Genomic DNA, 18,184 nt, shown 5'->3' on the forward strand with positions numbered 1-18,184 from the left:
AAGGAATGAAGGCCGTCGCCGACTGGATGAGAAAAAGCCGACTGAAGATGAACTCGGACAAGACGGTGGTCCTCATCCTCGGATCCACCCCCTCGGCCTGGAACGACTCCTGGTGGCCGACTGCACTAGGAACACTCCCAACTTCCATGGACCATGCATGCAACCTAGGGGTCATCCTCGACTCTACCCTCCCCATGATGAAGCAGGTCAATGCTGTCTCCTCCTCCTGCTTCAACACCCTCTGCATGCTTCACAGGATCTTCAAGTGGATCCCCACCAAAACAAGAAAGACGGTCACCCAGGCCCTCATCAGCAGTAGACTGGACTACGGAAACACACTCTACAAAGGAGCCCCGGCAAAACTCCTGAAACGGCTTCAACGCATCCAGAATGCCTCCGCACGCCTGATCCTCAACATCCCTCGCCGCAGCCACATGACACCCCACCTGAGAGACCTACACTGGCTCCCTGTCAAAAAGAGGATAACCTTCAAACTCCTCACCCACGCACACAAGGCACTCCACAACACCGGACCAAAGTACCTCAACAGCTGACTCAGCCTCTACACCCCCACACGCCAGCTCTGCTCCGCAGACCTCACCACTGTCCCCCGCATCCGAAGAGTGACCGCCAGCGGCAGATCATTCTCCCACCTCGCCGCCAAGACTTGGAACACCCTCCCCATCCGCCTATGGCAGACCGAAGACCTTCTGACCTCCAGAAGACTTCTCCAGACCTGGCTCTTCGAACAGTAGCAGCTTCCCCCCCCAGCGCCTTGAGACCCTCGCGGGTATGTAGTGCGCTTTACAAATGCCATGATTGATTGATTGATTGATTGAGTTGCAGTTCAATTTCTATGTCTATGAGTTTGGATCGTCCGCTACTTAATGTTTTTGTGCATATTTTTCACAGTTTGAGTATATTTGTTTCGCTGGGGCATCATCATATACATATAATATCATTTTATGAGCATTGAACGATGGTGCAATTTTAACTTTTTGATGTGATATGTTCTGTGACCTGGAGACCTTCGCTCGATGGTCAGTGGAGCTCACTTTAGTGTTTCAGAACCAAACCTCTAAGATTCCGGACCGAACCTTCAAAGAGGGTTTAACCGTCTCAAGCTTTAATCAGCTCATCAAAGAAAGAACAAACAAGAGCATTAACAGATAAGGCAAGGATTCCCTCCACCAGTGCTCCTCAGCCAGCTGACATATGCAGACTATCAGGCCAGACTCAATATGTCAGATTACCATGCACTACAGATGCCCACCTGACCTCTGAGAGGGCTCAGTGTTCACAGGCAGCACACACTCTGTAAAAGTTTTTTTGCCCAGTCTTTCACCATCCTAATCTTTTGAAAATGGTTCATTTGGGTAGAAAATAATTAATATTATTAAAGAGAACCCCCTAACAATGATGCTACGTTTTAAATTCTGAATTTGTGCTTTTCCAGAATAAGGACTCAAACTATATTGCCTACCATGATAGATGACATGTCACTCCTACACTACACCTTGTAGTCCTGGCTGATGTAACATTTCCTGTACATTGATTTACACACATATGATTGTCTCTGTGCAATGTATGTGGTGTAAAGTGCTCTGACACCTTACTCTGGTATGAGTAGCGCTATACAACTAAATGATGCTGAAAGACAGTGGGTATGGAGACTTGAGGGGCACTGTTAAAGGGTGCTAGTGAGGGAATCCGTGGCAGAAGTGGTCATTGGGGCGGGGGGGGGGCTCCAACAGATATTGTCACACAGGGCGCCACCAGCACTAAAGCTGGCCCTGATTCCACTCAGCTATCCACATAAAATACAGATCTGTTCTTTGCAGCAGGCATATTGACCCACTGCGCTACTTTATAGGGAGTCAATCAATCAATCAATTAATCAAATATAGCGAGTCCAAACTGCCACTGGACAAAACTCCCATCTCTCTCTCTAGCAGGAACATTAGTCACATGAGTTATTTTGACATTTTTATTGCTGCTTAAATGTTGGACTAAATCCTACCTTTTTGCTAAACACAGCGCCCCTCCCCCCTGAGGTCGGTGCCTGCTATCCAGGTCAGCGCCCAGGGCGGCCGCACTGGCCGCACTGCCCTAAAGCCGGCCCTGCCTGGCAGTCCCTCCAAGGGCAGAGCGCATAGCAGCTCCCTCAGGGCAGTCACTTATCTGTGGCTAAGGTCACATCCTGCCTGAAGGGATATGCAGTTGCAGTGAACTGGCAGCCAAAATACTTCTTTAGGCAGAACTTAGTGAAGTCAGGAATCTCTGCCTACTTTCATAAAGGGCGAAACATCCCATCTTTGCCCAACTTTTTGGATTCATTTATTCCTTCAAACAGTCTCAATGTAACTGCTGTGCAACATCTGTTTAGATCAGACGTCTTTTCCAAAATCTGCTAAAATTAGGTCGTTTTCGAAGAACCCCTATGACTGGGTGATCTTGTGACACCAGCAAACAGGAAAGTCAGAGAGTGACATCACGTGACTTTTGGCCTTGAATATTCTCAAGAAGGATGTCACATGACCTTAACCCTGATGGCTTCACAACAATCAACACTGCTGAAGTTGCTGAACAACTGCACCATTCATATCACAACACAGGTAAATGTCTATTTTAGATCTCACTTATATGTTGCAAGCTGTTATGTCACAAGAATTGTACTCACTTCTCTCTGTATTACATGAAAGGCCATGGGTTCATTTGAAGAGGAGGATACAGGGCCACAGAACAGCGAACAAAACTGGAACCCTACATTATTTAACAAAACAAACTGTTGTAATTTAATGGTTCTCATAATGTATCCGGCAACAACAAATGTATTGGTAAATCGTAGGGAGAGGCAAGAAGAGATTAAAACCCAGTAATATTCTCCTATATTAAGTGACGTGGACCGTATATTGAACATGAACTTTGACACTGGCTTGAATTATGCAAAATTCATGTTGATGTAAGTTCATTTGGAAGGCACCATCTCTCATGCGAAGCCGAAGGGTTAAGAGTTTGTTCAAGGTCTCATTTTTCATTAATTCAAAATAATTAAACATCCCAACAACGTATTTATAAGTATGCTTCTTTATTGTTCCAGTTTTTTATTTAGTCAGAAGAGTGTGTAATAAACTACTGAATTTACTTAATTTGGAGACCCTGAAGGGTGATGTCCCAGTGGGAGTCGCAGAAAGTCAACGCTGCTCGTTAAGACCGGACCTCGACAGAATTTCAATTATGTTGGAGGAATTGGAGAAATATTTTTTAATTTTGCATTACAGTTTGACATGGAATTACTGATAATTAAGCAATTATTCCTGCTCGTGTTATTAAGAGTAATTTGGGGTGAAAAATCCTACCGCAAGAGCACATTTAGCGAGCTCAAGTGGCCACTCGATAGTCATGTTCTGATGCGTTTAGAGCTGTTTCTTCACATAAGACGCGTCCTTACATCCATTTTGAAAGGAAATGCACATTTTGCACTAAGAAATACCGCTAAACGCTGATAGTAAATGGGGGGAAAAGCCCAGGAGCACATTGAGCGAGCACTGGCGGCTGCTCAGGCTCACTACTCATGTTCTGTTACATTTAACTCTATTTCATAGCGCAAAATACATGCTGACATCCATTTTGGATGCAAAGGGGCATTTTTGTGCAAAGAAATAGCGCTAAATGCAGAATTACACTTCTTGTATAATTTAGCATAATCTAGCTGAATTCATAGGTAATTCCAAATGATTGCTCTATACAAAATTACACAAGTTACGCATGCCCCTAATCAAGGCACTATGGGGCATTAGTACAAGCCCCTTGCACCTCCGGAGCATCACTATTTTTGATGCTCCAATGGCGGTCTGCCCTGCACCATATTAACAAAGTGCCATTAAGCCATTTTTTGTGGCTTAACCCCGCTTTGTAAATATGCTACCCTTTCATGCAGGTATCTGCGTGAAAAGGGCGTGCAATGGGTGTAGCTGTGGGCGGACCACCGCAACGTCCTTTGATTTTTGACGCTTCACCAGATTTACAAGGTGGTGTCAATCTGTGGCAGTGCCAAAAACTAACGACATTCAAAAGGAGGCATTAGAATGGCGCAACGAGGAGGGAGGCTTTTATTTCTCCTTGTTCTTACTTTTTCTTTGTGAGCTTCATTATGCAGAACTCATTGGTAGAACAAAAAGCCATTAATGATTGTTTATGTGCAGGAAGGTGCCCCTTCCTGCACATAAACAATCATTCCCTGCATAGCAGGCACCCTTGCATTATGGTGCAAGGGTGTCTGCTTTGGCGCTAGGCAGCCAATCTTAGTGCCAACACAAGGGAAAACACAGGGGCGCGCCATATTATAGTAAATACGGCACACCCCAGCGTTGTTGGGAATGTCCGAGCACAGCGCTGCCAAATTTGGCGCAGGTCTGCGCTCTGACATTTGTTTGTAAATATGCTCCTATTCACCTTCTGTTCTTGCTCCAGCTTTGACACCTATGAGTCCAGGGATCGGGAAGGGAGTGCTAGGGGTTTGAAGGGGCAAGCCAGAGGTCTCAGCTGCAACCCATGGTGATCCACAAATGATGTCAATGCACTAGGTCACATTTCCAATGTTTGCTGTATCCAATCTGTGGTGGGTGAAGCAGCCTTCATCAGCGGCTGCCGTCAGGACAGGTCCCTGCTTGTTTGAGGCAGGTCACCTGCTGGTTCGAGGCAGGTCACCTGCTGGTTTATGGCCACTTCGCTGCAGGTATCCCAAGGCTACTTATTAACAAGTTTCCAATCCTGCTTTCTGCATTACACCTTGTGAGTCACCCCCCCCCCCCAACATCCCGCAGCCCATGAAAACAAAGGTTCAGTACTCACAGGCTCTTCTGCACAGCTCATGCCCCCAGTGTGCAGGGCACGGGAGAGGCATCCTGCCCAGGTATCCCAAGCCCCCATCATGCCCTGACAGCTTGGGGCACCCAGTCCAGTGCTGACTGGTTCTGTTCAGCATGAGGTGTGGTCTCACCATCAAAGCACTCAAACACCTCCAACAAGACGAAAGATGGGGTGCTAGGGCAGTATCAGACCCAAAACACTCCTGCGCTGTCCTGCAGCCCTAGCAGTAGCCTTCAGGAGGAAGGGTGAAATGTATCACTGGTGCGGTCACGCGACACTGCTGCGTAAATGCAGAGTGCAGTGGTGTCAAGTTATGTCCACGCCTCCCTGCAGATTGTGAAGAGCAGTGCTTAATTTGTAAAAAAATAAGTGCCAGGGCTCTCGTCAGGAGACCACTGCATGCTGCACCACCGATGGCCCCTTCCAGCGCTGCCAATGTTAGTAACAACCAGTGCTTAATTTGAGCCGGTGGTTTTGGCCCTTAAATTTCAGCACCTGCCCTAATGCCACTCTGCCACATGGTAGCGCTGTCTGCCTAATTAGGGACAAGTACAACAACTGTTTTTTAATTAAATATACATTAACAATGATTAAGAAGGGGCGCCCGAGGCATTCTTACAGCTTTAGGGTCTTGGAATAGGACGCATTGTCACACATGTTAAGTGTGATGGTTAGTAGTTGAGTTGGTGTTGGCATTACCATCCCTGGCAGGATTAATGAATGGTTCAATCTGCCTGGGGAGGGCCCTGGCACGTATTCTTGTACAAATTAAGCACTGGTAACAACACAACTGCTAACCATCACGCTCCTACAAGTGTTACAGTTCTGACTATTTCAGGTCCCCAAAGCTATAAGAATGGCTTGGACGGCAGGTAGTGGCTTTTAAAAGTAAATTGAATTAATAATGAACTGTGATCGGCGTTAACCGCGATCTTCTTGGACCGACAGCTCCCCCGCCCTCTCGGCCGCCCTCTCTTGTACATTTGTTGCCGCTCTGGCTTGTCCGTCGCTGGGGATATCAAAACCAGAACGCAAAGATTTGTTTCGTACACACAGACTCACACTGCACGACTTCACTCTGGTCTCTAGCTGCTCATTCACGTGCGAGGAGCTCCCTCTTGCGGTTAAATGTATGAAGTGATTTCCGAGAGTTGGGAACCTACAGGGCAAAATGGAGAACAAGCATTGGCAAAACGTCTGGCTTTAAAATCATATAGTGTGTTAATGTGAAGTATTACAAGTACATCGCATGGAAATGAATATATATTTGTGTGGAAGAAAAGAGCTGTAGAATAATATTGGTGGAGGGTAAAAGGTTAGTGAGCGTTGCACTGTCAAGCCATGTATTATAACATCAGGGAAACCCCACAATTTACAAAGACCTGGGTAATAAACCATATTGTAAAACGCAGTGGTTCGTTTTTGGCAATTAGTCAAAGAAGTGAGAGACAAAAAGGTCTAAATTAATCTTACAACCAGACAAATAATACTTCACCAGGACTGACATAGAGCAGGCAGATAAACTAAGTTATATTGCAATTAATGTATTCATTGCACAGTATTGAACCATTTCAAATCTTTTGGTAGTGTAAGGCAAGATCCAGTGATCACAGTTATGTGAGAGAACGCGCAGCGATAAGTGTAAGATAAAGAAACGGGCATCCACTAAAAGGAGGAGAACAACAAGACGTTGACTCCTTTAGGGTTTTTTTCTATAGTAAAACAGGAGTTAATATGTCTACAGTCAACAGCATTTCGACAATTACAGATGTGAAGTCATCATCAGGTCAAGGTGTGTAAGTACCAAGGGGCAGATTTACAGGCCCCCTGCGACACCACTACGTCACTTTTCGTGACGTACTAGTGACACAGGGGGCTCCTCCATATTTACAAGGAGAGGAATAGCCACCCTGCGTGACTTTTCCTCTCCTCATAAATATGGCCCCTTCACACGCAGCACTGTGCATGGAAGGGGCGTTCCATGGGTGTTGTTGTGGGTGTTCCCACGCAACACCCATGGAAAAAGACACATCTCCAGATTTACGAGAAATCGGAGATGCGTGTGAATGCTACGCCACCATAGAGGTGGCGTAGCGAGGCGCAACGAGGAGAAATGTTTTAATTTCTCCTCGTTTTTTCCTCTTTCAATGTGTGCTGCATTCTACAGCACGCATTGTAAGAGGAAAAAGCCTCTTGTGATTGTTTTTGTGCAGGAAGGTGCCCCATCCTGCACAAAAACAATCTCCCCATGATGCAGGCATCCTTGCACCATGGTGCAAGGATGCCTGCACCGGCGCATGGCTGCAGTTTGTGCGCCAGCGCAGGGGAAGCATAGAGATGCGACATATTGTTGTAAATATGTTGAATCTCTGTGCTTTCCAAACTAACGCAGCACGGCGCAGCAAAATGACTTGCTGCACCGTGCTGTGTTACTTTGTTGTAAATCTGCCCCCTAGTATCTAAAAAATGAAGACACAATGAAGTCAGATATAGTTGAAATGGGCAGGGAGATTTAAGAAAATAATCCTTTGTATAGGGTCATCCCAGTTGGGACAATGCTATAACAAGGGTACAGCTACCTCTACAAAAGAGATAGATAAGGGAATAAATACTTCCTATCCAATGTAAGTCCTAGAAATGGATTCAAGGCGGTGTGCACATGTATACAATATACAAAATTCACCTGCATGATAGAGATATATGTGTGGGAGGAAGGGTCGTGCATCAGCCATCCGGGGAGTTAATCTATGTGGTCTGCGGAGCCCCATATGGGCCATAGGAGTGTAACAGCCGTTACACTAGAGTTGTGTCTTTCAAGTGTCCGAAAGAAATTAGACATAGACCTTTGAAGTTATTGGCCAACAAAGGGGTCATTCATAAAATAGTATAGTCCAGATATTTAGGCAATCATGAAATTTGATGCAGTGAATTAAATACAACCAAGTGTTTCATTGTATTAAAGCCCAAATGCACAAATCTATTGAATTGGATAAACAAAATCATTCATGGGTAACAAAGTGAATGGAAACCATGAATGAACAAGCATTGGCATAGCCAATAGGTCTCGCCTTTGGGACCTTATAAGTGTTTAACCATGCAACAGTTGCATAACTAAACACTTATAAGGTCCCAAAAGCGAGACCTATTGGCTATGCCAATGCTTGTTTTAACTGCTGCAATCTATTGAAGCCTCACGGAGAACATCAAAGCGGCCGCAAAAGTGAAAGTAATCGCGGTAAAGCGCGACGCGCGCACCCGTGCACATGCACTGTAGGTCTAGGCTGGCCTGGTAGCACTTTTTGGAGCCCTCACAAAATGTCTCGCCAGACCAGCGCATGCGCTGGGTCAGGCGAGACCTAAAAAATTAATGAAAAACAGGCCTACAAAAAGATCACTATTGCATTCACTTTATGTATATTAGAGAATGATGTACATTAGTAGGGAGGACCAAGAAAAGCAATCAGACACACATACGTCCAATGTGCAGTTTGACCAGGTTGTTACATAATCATGTGTGAGACAAATTTATGTCAACACTACTCTCCAAAAATAACCAGAAGAGCATATCAATAAGATCTACAATTTGTTTTACTGGTAAGTAAATTACAAAAGAGAAGTGGAACTGTGTTGACATTTCGGTCTCTATAGTGTTAAGTACGTAAGACCATCTTCAGGACTAATGGATGTCTTATTCCTTGTGGATAAAAGAGGAATGGAGTTGATTTATTAATTAACACTGGTTAAATATGCCCAACAGTGGCAGAGTCCCAAGTTGTATCTTGGCCAGGCGTTAGCTGTAGTATCGAGTGGAATAACTTGCACCAGTAGCCACCAGGGAATAAAACACATCAGCTCTTCTCTCACCTCACTCCGACTTTGAGGAAGGAGAACTGGAGTGTTTGACTAAGATGAACTTGAACATGTTTTCAAGTTTCCTTTTTAATGCTAAATGTATAATATGAAGTATCTTTCATATTATATGTGTAATGAAGACATGGACTAAATATACTTATTTTTTCAAGCAAGATTTTCTTGGTTTCTCTTTTTCTTGTAACATGAATTGATGATCACTGAAAAATTGCTCTCCCTATTTTTGATTTACAGCGAGAAATCTGTCTTTCAATGCAAGGATGCAATTCGTGTAAAAAATGCGAAAAGCACAAGCACTGCATAGAACACCTCCTTATGTTCTGGTCTTTCAAGTTATTCCCTACGTGCTGGTGATAAACTTTTCCTGAGAATGACGCATAATTACATAATGTGGTGTAACAGCATAATTTCAGAATTGTTTTGTAAAAAGCGTAATGCATAATGACATGAGTTTACATGACATTATGGCAGTGCAATGGAAATATCTCCCCGTCCTAAAAAAAATCAATAATATCCCACATGAAGAGTGAGAAAACTGCCAGCGTGTCGGGGACATTTCTTCTTCCATAGTGGTCATTCAGTTGACCACACTTCCTGAGCAATCCATGTTTCCCTCACAATCTCTTACAAAGATTTGTTGCAGGGCATCCATTGCTACAGGGAAATGTAACATTGTTGCGATGATTTGTATAGCACACTTATCGCCCGAGGGGTATCCCAGTGCGGATGTAGAGGAGAAGGCTGATCGAGCTCCTAGTCGAATAGCCAGGTCTCCAGCTTCTTGTGGAACTCGAGGAGGGATGAGGGCAACATGATGCGACGGGGAAGGTTATTCCAGGACTTGGCGGCGATGTAGCACATGGAGCGTCCTCCAGCCCCGCTCTTGCGGTTATGGGGTATTTGCGCAAGGTGGAGTGACGCTGAGGGCAGTTGCCGGGTGAGTTGGTGGATGATGATGTGGTGGTTGAGTTCGGTCGGTCTAATGTTGTGGAGGGCTCTATATGCATGGGTGAGTAGTCTGAATTGGCATCGCTTCTGTATTGGTAGTCAGTGTAGCTCTCTGAGGTGGGGCATGACGTGGGCATTAAGGGGGGTTGTGGGAAGGCTAGGCAGATATATAAATGCAGAGGCTGAATGGGTTTCTGAATGGTGACATTTATTAAAGATATTGTGCAAAGGAATAAACGTAAGATAAGGATGGAAGCAAATGCACCCGTCTGTAATGGTCTTCTGTTCTCCTTACAGAGCTCTTCTGTCAAGATGGCGCCACAAGGAGTCTCAAGATAATGACAGAATAGAGGTTAATAAAAGTTTAGGAAATGCTCCTTCCTTTTTCTGCTACCATACACTTGTATACGCTCTTCCAGCTGGGGTAGGGACTTTTAGAATAGGGTTGTGCCTAGATATAAAGAAAGATGCACCTAGATGGGGGGGGGGGGTTTGGCCCTTAATGCGTCCCTTTCCTTCAGGGATTCAGACCTCCTCCCTTTTTAGGTCTCGGCTCGAAGGCTGCGCTTGCGCAGTCTCGATCCGAGATTTAATGACTTGGAGAAGAGGGGCTTGAACCCGCCTCTCTTCTCCCCTGTTCTCCATTGGCTGGCCTCTTGAATGCTGGCCAGCCATTGGAGAAGAGATCCGTCACTCCGATCAGGCCCCGTCCTTTTCGGATCGGGGGGCGTGTTTTTTTCAGAAAGTCTAATTATCTCCTCCAGCCAATGGCAAGAGGAGATAAAAGCAAAACACGCCCCCGAATCCGAAAACGACACTGCGTTTCTCCGAGGCATTTCTGCTCCGCCTCGGAGAAAGGCGGTGGTGTTAATGGCGTCCTCTCACCCTGCTGTCGGCTCCCGTGTTGTTCGTTCCTTGGAGGATTCAACTCCTGGTTTCCTGATCTTCGGCCCCATTTCAACGCGGCATACTTCTCCCGTACTTCTCACCACAGCCGCTCTGAGGGTCACCAAAGTGCGGGTCTCTCCCCCTGCACTCGCGGCCGGGGCCCGCACCACGTGTGAAGCCGCGAGCTCGAGTTACAGGTGCCGCCCGCAGCGTTCAGCTCCGCCACGGCGGCCGGCCGCCTCTCTCCGGGTCACACAACTCGGCACAGTTCAGCTTCCAAAGCCGCATGCTCGAGTTACAGGAGCCGCCCGCAGCGTTCAGCTCCGCCACCGCGGCCGGCCGCCTCTCTCCGGGTCACACAGCTCGGCACAGTTCAGCTTCCAAGGCGAGTGTCCGGTACGAAGTAAGACTTGGTTCGTCTGATGAGTGCTGGGTGTAAAGTGAGACCACCTTTGAAGGTGAGTGTCGGGTACAAGTGAGACTTGTTAATATATGAATCTAACACCAATTATATGTTTAATATATCACTTCCTACACCCATGTCATAAGTCTGCAAGTACTGTTCCACAACTCAACGGAGCTCATTGTATCAACTTGTTGTGTTGCTAATGCTAGCGTTCAAACTTGTGACCTACAGGTTACACGTAGATCAAAGCAGCATGTGCTCAAAACCTGTAAATCATCCCAATGTCTAGCACATGTTTTGTACTATATTTAAGTACGATAGGCTAAAGTTGAATAATGGCTAGGGCAAAAACTAAAAATTCATCATATAGCCCAACAAAGTTACCATTCTAGGGGCCTTATCTGATTTTAGCACTGAAAATTGCAGACTGACATGTTAGTATGAAGTCATATGAAACTCAAACCTACCAGACATGGCTGCCAAAACCGTTGAATTACATTCAGAACGGCAGCAGTCCTTCCTCGAGTATTACGAACAATCCTCCTATGGGAGTACATCTGTTGTATTTAAAAGGCATCACGTGCTGTGTTAATGCGTTTTAAACAAGCACTGAGAAAGGACAACGCTGAAGCGCTTCTGATTAAATTAAAATGATGATAAATTTGCCCTGGCCGTGCCCCGTATTTTCCTTCTGGAGATTTGGAACATTATATGTAACGTGGACCCACGCCCCACGACATGGAGGCACCTGTCCAGAGTGCAGTAGGTAAATTGCAGACTTGGAAGCTGTGATATATATATTTGATGCCCTGAGACCTAATAGAACATTTAGTCCTATTTCTATGTCTGTTCCTGTCCCGGTTTTTCGATATGAAAATCTGGTCACACTATCCAGGTACCTACTTCCAGTTTACATCAGCAGATGCTCGGTCTGGGTCTCTGTTGTTCTCCTCCAGTGTTGCCTGCACTCACAATTCCCGGTAGTGCAGGTCCACAATGGAAGCCATTCTCCTAGGTATTTAATAACTGTAATCTACATGTGGTTGGCCATGCTTGAAGCTCACACTGTCAGTTATATGCTGACAGTCCAGTGATGCCGCCGGATCACTAGGCGGCAGGTGAGACTGGAGGACGAATCGGACACTGAGACCAGCAGAACCAGATAAATCATTGCAGGCAATATGGGTCCTATGAGCATGATGGGCATGGACGAACAGGTACCCAGTATCATAGGTAGTGGGGACAGAAGAGTACACACACAGTTAAGAGAGGGCCGGTGGTGGACTTGAGTCGGGTTAAATGGGGCAAACACAAACATGCGTGGAAAAGAACACTAGCAAAATGTATCCTTACATGTATTGTGTCATTCTTTCATGTGCCACCCTGCTTGTAGCATGACTCCTTGCCACACAGATGGGAATAGAACCATAATGGGATTTTACCCATTGGACTAAATCCCATTTCAAGATAGCATTTCAAAATTTCCCTAGAGTGGACCGCCCTGCCATCACTATAGAGAACTGAATGCTTCATTGTCCAGACACTTGCTTCATTTGTTCTTTGATAAAGAAAGTGTTTAAGATGCCATCACTGCAATAGTTTTCCTCTAATGGTGCTAATGTATTACTAAGCCAAAACTTAACACAATTAGATGCCTCTACAGAATGGAGGAGGAACTGTGGCTAAAAGTGCTTCACAAAAGGAGGAAATATACTCAAGAAGACATCCTTTTCTCTTGTGTATGATTTTTGATTTTATAGTGATTTCAAGAGATCAACAAGACAACCAAAATACCGAGCATGATGGTCACAGAACAGTTATTGAGAATCTTCCCTTCCTCAACTATTGGGAATTGCTTCTGCACGAAGGTAGAACATGTAACCGTTTAAGTCCACTTTAGCCATAAATCCAGTATGCAGTCTGTACCATGCATGAATATTCCACCCACAGTACTCTCCGTCCTACTCAGGGCAGGTTTAGGGCGCACATTCTAATGTTAGCCAACTGCGACAACAGAGGTTGTTGGAAGCATAAGAACTAATAGCATGCATATCGCAACACAAGATAACATTTTCCATGCTATTTATCTTGGTATTTCTATTCCTATTAAGAACACATTACGACCAAACAAAGCTGTCAAACTATGATACCTATGAAAGCGCTCTCTTGCCCCTCTGGGTCGACCTGTTGCTATATAAATCTTGTTAAATAAATTGGATTTGAGACCTTTCCTGAACTGCATCTGCATTTTGGCTCACCAAATATACATAGCTGCAGAATCGCTGGCCATATGGAGAAGCCTGTTGGCAAGGGAGTTTTTAAAAGTATAATTTTAAAGAAATAATGATTTTTTTCTTCTATAACATATTTTAATGCCTTTGCATGGTGCATTATCATAGGAGCATCCGTTAAATGGGCTTTTAAATGGCGACTCAAGCCTGCACAGTGTTTACAAACAGCGTATCATCTGTTTCATGCCAAAGTGCTTATAATGCATCCTTAGATGTTGTTCTTTCTTTACAAGCGCACATCTTGTTTTTTTATCCAAGTCCATAAATAGATCCAAAATACCCTTCCCTAAGTAGAACACTCCGCTTAAATTTAGAATGTCCTGACACACAATCTTTACTTGTGGGACACACAACTCCAAAAATCCTATGTGCCTGTGATTAACATTTCCATTTGCGTGTACTCGGGAATAAAGTAGCACACACAACAGCAAAGATTCAGAGTATGACCCTGACCATCTTCGTGTACATTTGAGTTTAATAGCAAATATTTCAGGCTAGTAGAAGCAAGACTGATAAATCTTCACTTCCTATCTTATTAGGAGATGGCTCTCTCGACGTTCTAGAAGCTTCAAGAAGATGGAGTTCTAAACAAAGACTTGACTTTCTACATGTTAGGTTAGAATGTATGACTTTATTCCGCAGCCTTTTATCCTGCAGGGGATTTCGCATACCATTACTCCGCAAGTCGAAACAACGACTTGTGCAGGGGGGGGGGGGGGGGTGGATGTTGGAATAGTATAATTTACTATTCCAACTCCAGTCTGTGTGGACACTAGGGAAGGTGTTGGATTTTAAATCCAACACCTCCCCACCCCCCTCCGCAAGTTGTTGTTCCGACTTGCGGTGTAATGGTATGCGGAATCACAATGCGGTCGTTGTAACGACCGCGTTGTGATTCCCTGCATTTAAAAAGTTTCGGGGTAAACGTTGTTTACCCTTAGGTTATAGTAATCAGGGCTTCAAATATCATGTTAGTAAACACCTATGCCCATGTTTCAAATAAGTTTTATGTTTATAATGTTATTGAAATGCTTTATTTCCAGTAACACACATAACTCAAAATGTAATTATTAATTGTCGTACTGCTGGTGTGCAACAGGCCTTCAAGGCATAAGGTTCCCTGTTCATAAAGGAGTCCTCAGTGTAGATGGAGGCTGAGCTCGCAGTCAATGCACTTCCCAGTGTGTTCCAAGCCCAATATGTTATTGTACATTGACTCCTGGATGAATGTACTGGGTCAGTCTGAGATCAAAACGACCCTAGACCTATCTAAACATGTGGTTGGGGGAAGGTTTTCTGTGGACTTACTTAAAGGGCCTTTCATGCGAATGTAATGGACTTAATTTGATTTCTACCCAATAGTTATGGGTAGGAATGGTGTCATGTGCACCAACATGTATGCCCTGAATGAATGCTGGTGTCTGAGGATGCTGAATGCAGGTAGGGCACAATTTTGGACCCATTTGTACTGCTCCATTCCATTTCGTTTTGAAGAGGCAGGTCCTGATTAAAGTAGTGGCTGGAATGGCCAAAACAAGCATTTACAATGCAATGGTCTCGGCATTGGTAAAGTTAGAGCTATTGGCATTGCTCATGATATTATTTTTGTTTATGTTTTTGTTTTTAAAACATTTAAAGAAACTGCATTGTTATTTACAATGTCAATAGCTTAATCACTCTCAAATGCGAGACCTATTGCATTTGCACCCACACACAGATTAAGCTATTGACATTGTAAATAACAATGCCGTTTCTTTAAATGTTTTAAAAACAAAAACATAAACAAAAATAATGTCATGAGCAATGCCAATAGCTCTAACTTTACCAATGCCGAGACCATTGCATTGTAAATGCTTGTTCTCAAGGTCCCGGGGTTTAGGACACATGCCAGGTTACAATCACCTGGCCTTAGGGACTCCTTTTCTCCTACCGGCTTATGTCAACTGGTGCTAGTATGCAGAGCCTTGGGGCTGGTCTTATCTCAGGGATACTGTACGTGTTGTGCCCCAGAATCCCACTGTGCCCTTTTCCTCCCCAAGCATTCATACACACTCCCGAAGCACTTATTCACCCTCTCCAGTAACACTTACCTGCTATGCCGCAGCTCTCCAACCTGAGTCGCGGCGGCTCACCAGTATCCTCCGGTGTCATCCACCACTCCTCACACAAAGCGTCAGGGAACTCGTCCAGGCCGGCGGCTCTTCCTACCACGTTGGTCTTGCGGGGTGACTGCTCTCGGGGTCACATCTCGCTGTCTCCTTCTTCCTCCTTCCTAGTTTCCCCCTCTCTTCTTCGTCCTGCTGTGGCGTCTTTTGTCCTCCCCTGCTTTCACTGAATTTGCTGGGGTTATTAGGAGCTCTGCCCCACTGTTCAAAAATAGGATAGTTGTTCGTTACTGTTGTTGTCCTTGGTATTTTACCTGCACTAATCCCTTTTCTCATTTCATGACAGGTGTTTCGGCGTTATCATGAGCAGGTGCGGTTGCTTCATGGAGAGATGCATGGTAACTATGGGGCCTTGGGCCGTATTCTTCACAGGGCTGTTAAGGATGAGTCTGGCAGAGGCATTGTGCATTGTCTGGAATCTTTCTAAGAGTTGACTTGTGATGCCGGCGTATAGTGCATTGCCATAGTCTAGTCTGCTGGTGATGAGGGCTTGGGTGACCGTGCATCTGGTGTCAGTAGGGAGACAGAAGGATATCTGAGGAGCATACATAGGATGAAGAAGCAGGAGAAAGTGATGGCATTCACTTCTTTGGCCATTGTGACTCTGTTATCTGTGATGATGCTTATGTGTTTGGCGTGGTCAGTGGGGGCGGGCCTGGGTCCCAGGTCTGTGGCCACCAGGAAGAGTCTCATGGAAAGCTCTTGTTGCAGAAAATCAGAACTTCATTTCTACTGTGTTGAGCTTGAGGCAGTTCTTTCTCATCCAGTTTGCTGCATTGGACATGCAGGTGTTGAAGGTGGTCCTGGTGTTGTGATTGTTGTCTGCGAGGGTGATGAGGAGCTGGGTGTCTTCTGCTTAGGATACAATGTTGATTCCGTGGGATCATATGACGAGGGCGAGCGGTGCCATGTAGACGCTGAAGAGGGTGTGGCTCAGCGATGATCCATGAAGGAACTCCGCACATTAGGTTCTTGGGTTCAGAGGTGTAGGGTGGGCGTCTGATATGCTAGGTCTGGTCGGGGAGGAAGGAGGTCAGCCAGCTCACAGCAGGACCATGTATTCCGGAGTTTTGTAGTCCTTTGATGAGGGTGCTTTGGGAGACGGTGTCGATTGCTGTGGAGTGGTCGTGTAGTATGAGTCTGGTTGTTTCCCCTTTGTCCATGATCATCCGGGTGTCGTCAGTTGCTGCTTTGAGAGCGTTCCTTCACGACTGGAATGTAAGGGCAGGAGTGAGATGGGTCTGTAGTTTTGAGCTCTTTTGGGTCTGTCATGGGTTATTTCAGAAGGGCTGTGATTTCTGCATGTTTCCAGTTGTCCAGGAAGGTTCCACTTTGAAGAGAGGTGTTAATGATGGTGGTGAGGTGGGAGCTGATCAGAGTTCCTCCTAGGTTGAACATATGTTGGGGCAAGGGTTAGTTGGGGCCCCAGAGTGGAATGTTTCATGATTTTAGCAGTGTCTGCTGGAGTGAGGGGTTTCCAGTTTGTGAGCTGATGGTCCAATTTGGTAGTGGTGTGCAGCTGGTTGATGAGTTCTTGTGTCTCCCATTGGGGGTAAAAAGTGCTATAGACTTGAGTATTTTGTGGTGGAGGGAGTTGGAGAGGCTGAAGATGATGGGGCACCTGGTTGTGCACGTGTGCAGGTGGATAAGTGAGCCATTAGCGAGAAGGTTCTCTGCCATCGGGCTGCTTGGCTGATCCAGAACTGCAAGTCTCATAGGAGGTAAAGTAGTGTCTGTGGAGCCTGGAATATTAGCATAAGCTCCTCCCAGCCAGAAGTCCTGAAGGCTTCCGTCTGCTGAGGTGACTCTTGAAGTATCTCTGCAGTCTCTGCTCTTGCTGTATGTGATTACTACACAGGCGGCAGGGGGCGAGCTACAACTCTTTGTCCAAGGTGCAAACAAGCAGCTGCTGACTGAGGGCTGCCTGGTGGAGGAGGGGAGTGGAACCATCTATTCCAAGGTCCAGAGGCCTGAGATGGAATCTGGTCTAAGGGTTGCGGAAGTGCAGGATGCCCTAATGCTCTGGTGCTGTATGCTTCCAGTGAAGAATGTTCACGTTTTTCGCACGAGTCAGAGCTCGCAGTCCCAGAGACCCCAGCATCGGCCTCTAACAAGGCGGTGATGTACTCTGCTTGGTGGGTTGGCTGCTGGTAGGAATCCTCTTGATTGTAAATGATGCTACTGAAGCACGTCATAGACCTTGAGTGACATAGACCATGATGGAAGAGGTCAGCGCAGCCTGTATCAACTATTTTCAGGATACAGATGAACAATTATCTATGCGCCTACCAGATGATTTAAGGCGCTATCAAAGGCCCTAGCAGTCAGTTTTATGTCAGTTTCATTGTCCAGAAGTTGAGTCACGTGTTCGTGAAACACCTGCTGTGCCTGATTGGGGGGGGAGTTCATTTGAGAGAAACAAATCACTCAAAAAGGCAGAATCTTCACCAAGTGGTTAAACCTCTTCAGGTGGATGACCAGTCAATAAGGTATAAAAGAGATTGTCAATAGGAAGACAACGTGTTGAAGCCCATGTTCCCTCCTGGAGGCAGCACTGCTTACAAGGACTTCTCCTTCATTAGGGCCTCAATCTGTTGTTGTGCTAGTCCTTTCCTTCCGGTTCTTGGGACAGGGACTCACCCCAAATCCTAGGTCTGGAAGAAGGTCATGTGCTCAGTTGATATCACAAACATTAGTCACATCAGAGACGTGATACTGATTCCTTCCGGATCATGTGATGTCAA

This window comes from Triturus cristatus, chromosome 3_1 (assembly GCF_964204655.1).
Source record: "Triturus cristatus chromosome 3_1, aTriCri1.1, whole genome shotgun sequence".
NCBI lineage: Eukaryota > Metazoa > Chordata > Amphibia > Caudata > Salamandridae > Triturus > Triturus cristatus.